The sequence below is a fragment of the Aplidium turbinatum genome, chromosome 11 (assembly GCF_918807975.1).
Source record: "Aplidium turbinatum chromosome 11, kaAplTurb1.1, whole genome shotgun sequence".
NCBI lineage: Eukaryota > Metazoa > Chordata > Ascidiacea > Aplousobranchia > Polyclinidae > Aplidium > Aplidium turbinatum.
Window position 1 is genome coordinate 3,340,580 of NC_137482.1, and position 12,550 is coordinate 3,353,129.

The 12,550-nt window shown below is 37.8% G+C and overlaps 1 protein-coding gene across 1 annotated transcript in view; it reads right to left on the reverse strand.

The window, feature by feature from the left end:
- The window catches only part of LOC145779714 (uncharacterized), a 99,715-nt gene that overhangs the window by 67,702 nt on the left and 19,463 nt on the right, over positions 1-12,550 (reverse strand). The gene's annotated exons all lie outside the window — the stretch shown is intronic.

The following is a 12,550-nucleotide window of genomic DNA, read 5'->3' on the forward strand; positions in this document are numbered from 1 at the left end:
TATGGCTGAGGACATGCGTTCAACCAACTTGCTATCTTTACCACCATTTCGAATGAGCATTATCGCGACCCGGTGGCAACCCTTTCGCGATCCGTTTCTGGGTCACAACCCGGTGGTTGGGAACCCCTGACTTAGAGCAGAAAAGTAAAGGTTTTTCTTAAATGGTCTTTCTATAAAAGCAGCATCCTTTGTTGCAATGTTCACTTTAATCAGTAGAAATTAATGAAACCTCAACTTTACTGAAGTCTACTTGATAGCATACGATATAGAATGTACAGAGGAACGTATAATAACACCACATTTCTTACTGGATTAATAGCGATAGCTGGTAGCATATAATAAATAGCGACAAAACATTTGGATGCAAGTAATGTCATTTCAAAGGCAAAGACTAATGTAATTCCAAAATACCAAATCATCAAATGCAAAGTAAATTCTTCGTAAAACAAGTAAAGAGTAGTTGGATAGTCCCCCAAACGTTTAAAGAATAACTTGTATCTTATCAAGAGGTAACAAATTTCAAACCTAAACTCATTTGGAATCAAATTGCCAAGGCTTTCACACCGTAGGAAGACAAAGTTTGCTATCACAGCATCCAATATAAGATAAACCACAAGTGATCTTGCAAGAGTTCCTTCCAGAACGTGATTGAATCTTGCACGGTTGAAATGAAGCCAACAGATTGTAAAGGAACTCGACAGACCATAAAAATAAAATGACGCCATGAGTGCGATGACAAAATTGATTGCCATTCCAAAGACAAATGCAGTTAGAAAATCTATTTGTCCAATCTCAAATTTAATTTCCATTTTGATATTCAATAATTCTATATAACAAGCTAAAAAAAACTACAAACAAATTAAATTATTTTACAGACTTATTTGCTTCTTTAACTAAACAGTGTATGTACCAAATGTGTAGATTATCGTATGAATGCTGCAAAGCACCAAACCATCAAACTAAAACCTCTTAAAACCACAAAATATAAAAGCATAAAGCTGGCCAAGTTAAATAAGATTACGCGTACACTCGGTAGCGATGACAGTTAGGATCAGGGAGTACTTTTAGATCTTGAGCCCGAGATAACTTTAGGGGCTTGTACCTAACCTTTCTAAGGGGCCCAGACACTTAACAACGCCATCTCGTATCCTTTTGATATTGGGGTTATTTTTACAAAAATACAATTCTTGAATAGACGTTTTCAGAAGAGTGTTTCTTTCGGTCATTGCACACAGACGAACGGATCCGGGAAATTTATGTTACAATTTTCCCACAAAGAGATTATGGTTTAGCGTTGTGACCAGACATAGTGCGTTGCTCTTAGAAGTGCCTTGATTCGGGGCCTGGTGATCCCATTGGTACTAAGCGGCCCAAATTATTCACTCAACGACTCTACGCACACCCATGAGCCACCCTGCCACATTGTTAGGTAAAAGTATTACATATCGATGATGTGGATAATCATTCGCTCTTGAAAACAAATAAACAACAGGATAAGGCAGCTAGCCTACATCTGTGACTATGCCTGCGTTAGTGGTTCAAAATCTCTACATGCGGTTCTAAATCTGCTGGATAGAATGACGCTATTTTGGGAACAAATAAAAGTTTAAGACAAAATTTATTGACTTGTCTAATTTTTACTGAACAATTTCACTTTAAATTAATTGGAAAAACAAACCTTAAATGGGCAAGCTCACTAAGCTTATTATTTGATCAGTAGAATCACTTAGCCTGTTCAATTATTACACATTGACCCTTTTCAACAAACTTATTGTTCAATGCTTTACTTTGTGAACAAATTGTGAAGTTGCATTCTTCAAAACATGACCCGACAGTCACAAAGTCTTCACTTAATATGCCATCTTCCACTCCACTGCAGTGCTGCCATGTAATGCGATTATGCCCGATGGCACGTGTGCTGAAAGCCACCCAAGTACTGCAAGTAATTACATCCCTAGCGTGACTGGAGGCACTCATGTTTAACTGGCAGATTCTCAGTTTTTTAGATTGATTTAACGTCTGAATACGTCGAATGAATGTAAAAAGTATATATTTTGCTAGCTAGCAGAATCTCAGTTTTTTGCATTGATTTAACGTTTGTTCAGTTTAGTTTGTTTTGTTTTGTTAACAAACAAACAAAAATATACCAAACACAAATAGCTTGCACAACAAAGATGGCAGCGAAAGACCAAAAGGCCACCAAAGTCATCTGCCACCCAAAACGTCATAAATACGTCGAATGAACGTAAAAAAGTAAAGACTTTGCTAACTGGGTGGCAAACTCTTTTTGATAGGAATTTTCGCAACCCTGTTTTACATCAATTTCCAGTTGCAGATTAATAAATTTCGAGGCATGCATGACTCTAATGAAGTTTGGGTTTCGAGACCACAGTAGGCCATGTTGTTTTGTTTTACAGTACAGAGACATGCAATCACTTTGTTCACTTGTTCAAATATGGACTCAGTGTTGTTGTAGCTTTGACACATGCTGAATGACTAAATAGGAAATGTGAATCAAAATATAAAGGTGTAACCAACTTCAAGCATTGGACCAACATCAATTTTTTGAACTATCTCACTATTCTTGCTAACATCAAATCAATGGTTCCTTGCCAAGAATCAACTCTTTTGCTCCTCAATGAGAACTGAAGCTAAACCAACTTCTTCATTCCAGAATCAATGCTTCTCCTGATAAGCATTTAATCTTGATAAGCTCTTTATTCGATAGAAAAACTACATGACTTGGATGATGAAGCAAAGTGATTCCTTTGTAGGAATCTTGCAAATCAAGCAAGCATCGATATCCCGAGAGATAAAAAAATAAATTAGTGATTCTTAGTTCCTGATATTCTTGATTTCCCAGTTTTCTAATTCCTGAATCTCTCAAATTATCAATTCCCTCAATCTCTTAATGCTTTTGACCCTTTATTTTTCAATACCATAATCTCTCAATTCCTTATTCCCCAAATACATCAAACCCCTAAATTTCCTCCGTTCAGTAAAACCTCAATTCTTCAAATCCACTAAACTCCAATCTCCTAAATCCTCCTATGATTCCATGAAATCACGTTTTATGAATTGTCGTTTAGTTAACCTGTGGTAACGTCACACAATTAAAATGGTTTGTTTTAAAGAGTGAAACTGTTCACCAGGCATTTGATAAATAAAGTGACTTGCATTCTTTTGGTGACTATAGTATAGGCTACTAGGTTACCTCATCCTTTACCTGTATCAGCCCCCTTGATAAAGTCAGTTGTGGTGACTGACGAAACGTTAGTAATAAAAACTAGTTATCATCCTTAACATCAGGAGATAACCTAGTAGCCAATAGTCACCAGAAGAACGCAAGCCACTTTATTTATGATTTGTTTTGTAAGTATAAATCTGCTACACCCCAGAAAGTAAATCAAGTATCTTAGCGAGTTGAGATCAAGCTATGGTGGTACAAAGGCAGATCTTTTCAATTAATAGTACCGTACGCGATCATTAAGGCAAGCTCTTCATCCAGGAAGACTTGGGGAGACAAAGATAATATCCAGAAAACCACGATGCTTCCAAAGAAGATCATAGAAGTTTATCCAAATGGCAAAAAAATTAGTTAGGCTACATCAAAATGATGATGCATTCCGTGTTTGAGTCGAGCTTCACTGCTGACTTTCTTGCCAAAGTTTCTGCTGTGCTTATCTTAATAGGCTACTTTGAAACAAGTAGTTCCTCATAAGTTAAGGAAATAGTCAATTGTTTGCTCATGTCATGAGAAAACCTTTACTAGGCTACTAACTTATTTAATATTAATATTAAGTCATTCATATCAAACACCTCAATCGAAACAGGCTACCATTATGAAAGTTTTGTGAATTGAACCTGCGATGTCAAACCAAAGTTCATAGGTAATGTATTTTGCTAGATTACTTTAGAATTTTTTGAGCAATGGTTGCAAGTAAAAGATTAACATGTTTGGGTTAGGGTTAGGTTTGTTCTGCTTGATCGCTTCTGTTATGTACAGTTAAGCTTATACTTTCTTAAGAAATTTGTTTTCCCAAACTGGAGTTTACTTTGTAGGCTGCGCTCATGTTTGTGCATAAGCCTCAAAGCCGAATTCTTTTGTTAGTTTTTCCACTACTTGATTTGTCGCAGACTTTTGCAAACTTCTGCGGCGCTTTCAAGTTGCTAGAGTAGTTTTCTTCAGGCAAAATTTCACCAAACAACGCACGGACATGTTGTTGAGAGGAAAGTTTGTGTCGGTACCAATGAGAACAAAACACTTCTAACACAAATACACAATATTCAAAGACCATTACGGTGGATTTTTAAGTTCCTGGACCTTTTACAATTACGGCTCCTGATTTCATCCCTGGCCCGTATCCAAAAGTACTCTCCTGGACTCACTCCCCTGCCAACGATATTGTGCACATCCATATCGGTTATAGACTGACTTTATAACGTGGTATCCTACTGCCAATCACAGGTTCGGTTAAATATTTCTGAACTGTGTTGAATACTTTATTTGAGGTCATTTCAAAAACATACAATCACGGTTCATCATCATTTTGTTCCTTCCTCGTATGGAGGGTTGGATACAATGCGCCATTGTTCTCGACCATGAGCTGTGCGTACTGCACATTCATAAGTTAATTTTGTCCATTTTGTGACGTTTGTTGTCCAAATCATTCTTGGTCTGCCTTTGGTTAATCACGGTTAATCGTATTTAATTGTGACAACATAAAGCAAGAAAGCGACTACAAAACGAAAAACAAGACACAGTTTTAAGGTAATTACAGTATTGAACCTTCCATAAACATAGGCTAACAGATCAAGACGGGACATCAGACGTAAACCCATCCCTTATCCTCCCAGAGTCCGTTCAAACTGATCAAGCAAAACGAGTTCAAAGCACCTTGATGCAGATTGGAGTCCAGTTTTTAGGTTAAGTGGCCAAATAATCATTCAATTTCTCTATTGTCAGATTTATTCAAAAACTGGACTCTTATCAGCAATAGTAAGCTTGGAATCTTTCTTTCTGCCTCGTCAGTTAAAATTGACTCCAGCTAGGAGGATAAGCAATAAAAAACTAAACAGTATATACATACAAAATAAAAAAACGTTTAGCCTACAGTTCAATTCAAGAATCAAAAATCAAACATTTCTGCTTAATTCTTCACATTCGGCGAGGTAGGTGACTTTAAATTATTTATTATATTTCCGCTACAGTTTGAGTGATGGCAATCTTTCGTTCCTTTGCACAAGAACGTTCGGTTTATGAGAAAGACACAGGTTCCAGTCAGCAGGTACAAAATTTTGAAGAGATTTACAAGTCAACACTGTTAAAAGATCTACTTTGCACTGCGTTGACAACCATGTACTGTATCTCTAGAGCAGGGAAAAGATCTTTCTCGAATAGCTACAAAACCAAAATGCTTTATTGCAGGGGTGGCCAACTAGTCAGAGACTAGGAGCCTCATTTCTTACTGTGTTAACCGCAAAGAGCCACATCATACACATTGGCAGTAGCGTACCCAGGAATTTAGAAAATGTTTGACGGTCGGCGGGCGAAGCCCGACGGAATCCTAGCCAAAGGCGACACCCAGCGGCGGGGGGTCTGAGGGGCCTCCCCCAGAAATTTTTGAAAAATTACTTTGAATTTGGTGCATTCTAAGAGCATTTTCAACAAAAATGTGGGTATAAATATTCCTGTAAAATGGTGCTGTCTGGTGGCATAGCAAAAGGATAAGATCATGTTTTCTTGGGCATTTTTTGGTAATAAAGCTAAGTCTCTATGTTTTCTTGTTGCTAATTCCTAAAAAACACAAATACAATATGAACGAAAGAGCCGCATAATACCGGGTAAAGAGCCGCATGCGGTTCGCGAGCCGCGGGTTGGCCAGGCCTGCTTTATTGCAATGTTCACATTTACTCAATAGAGCTCAGCACAACTGACAAAACCTATACAACTAGAAAATAGAAAAACGTTCACAGTTCAATTCAAGAATTACAAAGCAATCTTCTGATTCGACATGATAGATGACTTTCAATTGTTTAGTGGGCTGGTTCAAAGTGTGTTGCTGCTACATACACACTTTCAAACAATCTACGTCAGGGGTGTGCAACCTTTATTATAGGAGGGCCAGATATGAATAACTGGGTGAAACCGCGGGCCTCAGGTTGCACACCCTTGATCTACGTTGTACTAGTTCGGCAATCTTGTACCTCAAGAGCAGGAAAAAGATCTTTCTCGAATGGCTACAAAACCAGAATGCTTTATTGCAATGTTCACATTTACTCAATAGAGCTAACAACTAACAAAAACGTACATTTTAACAAAGTCTAATCGATGAAAATGCGATATAGTATGGACAGAGGAACGCATAACACTACATTTCTTACATTACTGAGTAGAAATTAAAGATACTTGAATTTGAGGCAAGTCTACTTGAAAAAAATACGATATAGAATGTATGAAGGAATGTATAACAACACCACATTTCTTGCTGGAGTAGTAACGTAATCTGGCAACACAAAATAGAAGCAAGAAAAACATTGGGAAACAAATAATCTCATTTCTAAACCCAAGACATATTTAATTTTAAAACAAAAAATAACAAACATAACAAAAATAACAAAATGAAGAAAAAAATCCTGGTAATAAATACCATCAGTGGGATATGACATCATATGGTTGAAAGCTGTTTTGAATTTTATAATAATTAAACTCATTGTAACCATCTGCTCGTATTCCATTTGTATCCAATTGCTCAGGATTTCAAACCCCATGAAGACAAAATGTCCTATCATAGCGTCCAATACGAGATAAGTCACAAGTGATCTTGCAAGAATATTCTCCAAAACGTGATTGAATCTTGAACGGTTAAAATGAAGCCAACAGATTGTAAAGGAACTCGACAGACCCATAAACATAAGATGACGTCATGTATGCGATCGCCAAATTGATTGCCGTTCCAAAGAAGAAAGCAGTTAGATTGTTTATTTCTCCAATCTCAAATTCAATTTTCATTTTGGTTTTAATAATTATTACTTATAACAAGTTAAAATAGGTATAGAGTAGGTGAATCCAAATATTAGTCGGATTTGCTGCACAGTATTTGCATTTTTTAACTTAAGCACACATGTAGGCTATTAAAAACATAGTGGCCTATCTTATGTGCCCTAAAATATAACTGTATATCATAAAACTAAACCCCCCCCTCAAAAAAAAGAAAAAGATATTGATGCGTAATGTTTGATACTGGCTCATCAAAATGAGATGGTGCTTACACTCAAATGGAGCTGCCCTATTTCATTGCCAGGTGAAAGCCTTACGCCTTGATAGCTCACTGGCAGGAACGTAGCAAAGAAAAGTTTCGGAAGGGGCAAATGAGCATTACACTATTGCGCATATTAGTTATTCTGTCGGGCGAAAACTGAAAAATGTGAAAAAATACTTTAAAATTCAGCGTTCTGAGAGTCCATTCAAGCTAAAGCAATAGTAAAACTGATGCTGTAACAAAATTAAACAATCTGCTCTAACAGAGAGTGAGACGTTTATTTAAGTTACACGAAGTCAAACCAGTTGTAAGAATAAATAGAATAAGCCTAGAAAAGTTGGTTCGATAGTAGACTTAAGCTTGTTAATTTGCATTATCTAATGTTCACATTAGATCTGAAGTTTACGTTGTATCTACGTAATAACAAACATTCGACATCCGACATCGCAATAGGCTACTAGTAAGCAAAACGTTAAACAAAATGTCTGATCAAAGCAATCCGAAAGGAAATACATCTTCTTTTAGTAAAGCTTTCTTCAACTTTTCAATAGCTTACAAGTGTGCTAGTCGGTTACATGTAAAATATATTTTAGAGGGGTAGGCAACTGTCCCTTTGCCTGCTTTCATTTCGCTCCTGCTCGCTTGTAAAACATCCAGCTTTGCAAGTACCAACAAGCTTAAACAGCGATGGCTTAACTCAAGGGGTGTGTGCTTGACTAGCACACTTAACGACAGCTATCTATAAAGTGACCCATAGTGGATGAAAGAAATGACAGGTAACATCATTGTAACAAGGGAACAAACACTTCATGCCATTAACATCGGTGGCTAAGCCTGCGTCAGAGGTTTAAAGTTTCCATAGCATAAGTCTCAACAAGAAGCGGTGAAGGTTGACTACATTTTGGTAAGGCATAAAAGTTTAAGACAAAATGAACCAACTTATCGGCCTGCCTCATCAGTGATCACTGCAAAATAATTTTACTTCAAATAACAAACTGTAGAATAGCTTTCTACAAACCATGACCGTCAATCACCAAGCCTCCAGTGGATCTGCCACTGCCACCTTTCACTCGATTGCAGTGCTGCCATGTAACGCAATAATACCCGACTCATGGGTGCTGAAGCAACCAAAAGAGTTTCGGATAACTAACAATGTGCGCGCCGGAAGCATGACAACAGAAACCTATTTTTATCTTGTAAAATCTAAGCTTTTTACATTGATTCAACATCTGGATACGTTGAAAAAAATTGTTAGCTGGGCAGTGCACCCTTTTTGAAAGGAAAGTGTTCAACGCCTATTTACTTTCTAATTGCAGCCACACTCATTGTGCTTGATACCTGAACTTTTTATCGTTTTATTGCCACTATGGCCTTCTTACATGAGTTACTATAGGTCTATTTGTTTGTTTTGTTTTTTCACTAGCAACTATTAATTATTATTTTTGTTGAATTCAAGGTTAAGAGAGATGTAAATAAATGTTCTGATAACAGAAATTATGAGATTTATTTTGTGACGGAAGAAAAAAGTAAAAAACTTTGCGGCTGGTATGATAATTTTTTCTGCCTACTTTAAGCTATGCTCTCCTTGTTCATAGGCCTAGTTGGGCTATATAAAGCAAAGCGTGGCCACTGTCGGCCCAAGCGAACCACCTGCTAGAATAAAATCTATGTTCCATTGGTGGCTAATTTAACTTTTAGTGGGCTACAGTTTTCAGTGTGTCGAGAATACTTGCTTTAAATTTAACCAGTGTTGTACGCGTCATTGAAATAATTTGACGGCGTCAGCGTCAGCGTGAATTGCCTAAAAACTTTACGGCGTAAAGGACTGCGTAAGCTCTTAAAGAAATTGACGGCGTTAGCGTCAGCGTCAGCGCTAATTTCTAGTGCTATTTTTTGCCAGCGTCTCATAAAACGGAAATATTTCAACCAAGTTCAGGCTAACAATAGCTATAAATAAAGAGCAGGTATTATGTTTTGAGACTGTATTGTAATTAGCTGCTCAGCCTATATAATTAGTTATTTCCTTGCAGAAAAACAAGCATTTCAAAACGTTTGTCTGACAATCTGCTGCATTTGGGACGCATATTCAGGGGCGCCGGAGCGATTTTTGACTGGAGGGGCAGGAGTATGAAAAAAGGGCACTTTTGTTGCTGAAAGGCCAATTTTTTTTAAGTTCTAAATAAGATATAGCGATAATGCTCATCAATCAGCTCATTATCGAGTAATGATACAACTGTCCGCTATACAAAGAACAATGGCACGGAAGGGCATCATGCTATTTTATAATGATGTAATATAACTTACTGTGATGGAGAATTTTGTGTCGTGAATATTATTTTGAGGCAAAAATAGAACATTATAATTAGGCTAAAAGCGAATAGCATAAATTGTTATATTGCAAAGTGTGCAGTAGCTTACATGACCTTAAAAGGGCACCATTGCCCCCTCTTCCCTCCTCATCCACAGTAGTTTGAGGGCAGAGGGGCATCCGCTCCCCCTGCTCCCCTCCCCCGCTTCCGGCGCCCCTGCGCATATTGTCCTTTCCAAGTGAAAACATGCGTTCCACAGCAGCGCTGGTTGGTATTGGTGTGTTGTATTTCAAAAACAAGTTGAAAACGTTTAGTCGAAAAGGTATCACTGTTCCAAGCGTGCTGTGATAGTTTAGCATGTATAAATCTTTTAACGAGGTCCACTGCACCAACATCGCTCTTTTCAAGGGCATAGAGCTCTTGAAATAAAGTATATTCAACGTCCGCGATGCCATTCATTGATTTTTCGCTTTCAGTCTCTGATCTCTCGTTCTCAATACATGGGTGATCACCATTTGGCGAACTTCTTCCGCACGTATTCCAGGGAGCCATTCCAACCAACGCAAAAACTGGTAATTCGGATGAGTCGCGCTGGCAAGAATACATTATGAAACTCTTATTGTGAAACGAGATTTTCCATGAAAACAAAAATTGACGCTTAGCGCTTGACGCTTAAAATCGACAAAATAGTTGACGGCGCTATCACTTCCGTCAACTGCAAAATAAACTGACAGCGCTAGCCTCAGCGTCAACAAAAAGTTGACGCCGTCGAATGACGCCGTCAAATTGATGGCGTCAACATACAACACTGAATTTAACAAAACCAACTTCGCTTTTCAATAAGATCGGATTTTGATAAGTATTTTAAAATTCTACTTCTGTTACATAAATCCTTACCTTAACTTTTTTCGAGCTAAACTTCTCAAACGAAAAGTGCCCTTTGTCCTATTCGCTGCAAGCACCTCTAGTTCATTGTGATTTGATCACGTTTCAGCAAAAGTAATCACACTTTGTTTTCAATAAAATGCCAGCCAATGACGATCATCATTCTCATCACGTGATCATCATCCTCATCACGTGATCATCATCCTCATCACGTGCCATCTCCGATCCGAAGGTTGGCTGTCATTTGCTTTCACATGTCATGTTCTTCCGCTACTCTTTTTGCATCTCCAATGCTTGACAAGTCAGCCTACTGCTTTAAATCATCTCCCCAAGTTCGTCTCCTTCTTCCCCTGCACCTCCAATATGATTTTATAATGTTGGTTAATATGAGAAGTATCGTCGAAGTGCTGTATCAACATTGAACAAGGGTGTAAGATATTTGCAGAATTTGTAGAAGGTTTTAGCCTATCATCTTTGATCTACTTCTTTCTGGCGTAAAGTACTGTAAAAGCAAACCACTACAGCAAGTAGGCCTATTATGACGCAATCTTAAACGTAACTCTTAGAAAAATTTCTTTTTGTAAGTCACAGGAAAGACTGACCAAACACCACGTGAGATAGATCATTTGTGGATAGTAGATTGCATTCACTCGGCAGCAGTGGCCGAGTGGTTAGCGCTGCATGTTCGACTCCAGCCACCCGCACTTGCTGTTGTTTCTCTGGGCAAGAAACTTTACGATAATTGCCTCTACCCAGTGATCGATTTCGAGTAATGAGTAGTACCAAATTTAAGTCATAAGTGGTATGGACAACCGGAAACAGACATTGCCGTCGGCTGCAGCGTGGATTAGGTGTACGTCGGAAGACGTACACCGATGCATAGCGCTCAAGTCCGCTTTCCCGCAATGCAGGATAAATATATGAAAAACAAAACAAAACATTCATAGTTGATATTACATGGCCTACATCAGCCACTAAATCAAAAAATAATTAAGAGCTTTTCAACCAAAAAACGCAACGTCGATTAGATTTAATGAACGATCTTAGCCCTCTGATCAGGGAATGGGATGGGGTGGAATGGAAGGCATATCTTGGTATGGAAGATGGAAAATGTCAAAGATGAAATGGGATAGAAGATTCGGATGATGGAATGGAAGACAATCTTCCACGATTCCATCTCAATTCCATCATTACCTTTCAAACACGGTTATACGTATTGAGACAAATGAAAAGTTTAAAAAAGCTTGGGTAAAAGCTGCCGTTTGATTATGTTTCTTAAACTGAAATAATCGATTTTCGATTTGTATTGAACCAACGCGACTGATTGGACGGTTGTTTGAGAACGAGAATTTGACTACAGTCACAGTGAACCAAGCATTCTCGTGGGTAGCATAGTTTCACTTCAGTTATTTAAATGCACTACATCGCTCTTGAATCATTTTACTTGTGTAAAAACATGAACAATCAATCAAGCAGTCTGGGAAACAATAACACAATGCTGCAGCATGAAGAGCACTTTGAAAACCAAATCACTTACTGTGATAATAATAACTCAATCAATCAAAACTGAAAATTGAATGAGGCTGTTCACTAGGCATTTGGTTAAATAACATTATACATTATACTGGTGCAAATTAAGCTAAACTATCACAAGATGTATGAAGTGACAATCTACTTTTATTCCGACGTTTCGTCAATCAGACACGACTGACTTCTTCAGGGTGCTAGAATAGTTTAGCTTAATTTGCACCAGTATAATGCACCATGTTATTTATCAATTAATCAAACTTATTTCACTATAACTTCACATACCGATAGGCTACGGTACATTTGACAAAAGTCCGAGAAAAAAATAGTAGGCTATATGCCTATATCAAACACATATCCTAACGTTTATTCATATAGAAGCTACACCTAAAAGGCACTGAAAAGAACATGCAGTTATCTCAGACAAGTGCCCTCACAAATATGATATAAATAAAACTTAAGCGATAAAATAGAAAGTCATCTTGCCCTGCTACAAACTCCAACGCCACACTGGACAGAAATCATCGCGAATACAGAGCAAATAAAAGCAGCGGCTGCTGCAAAAAC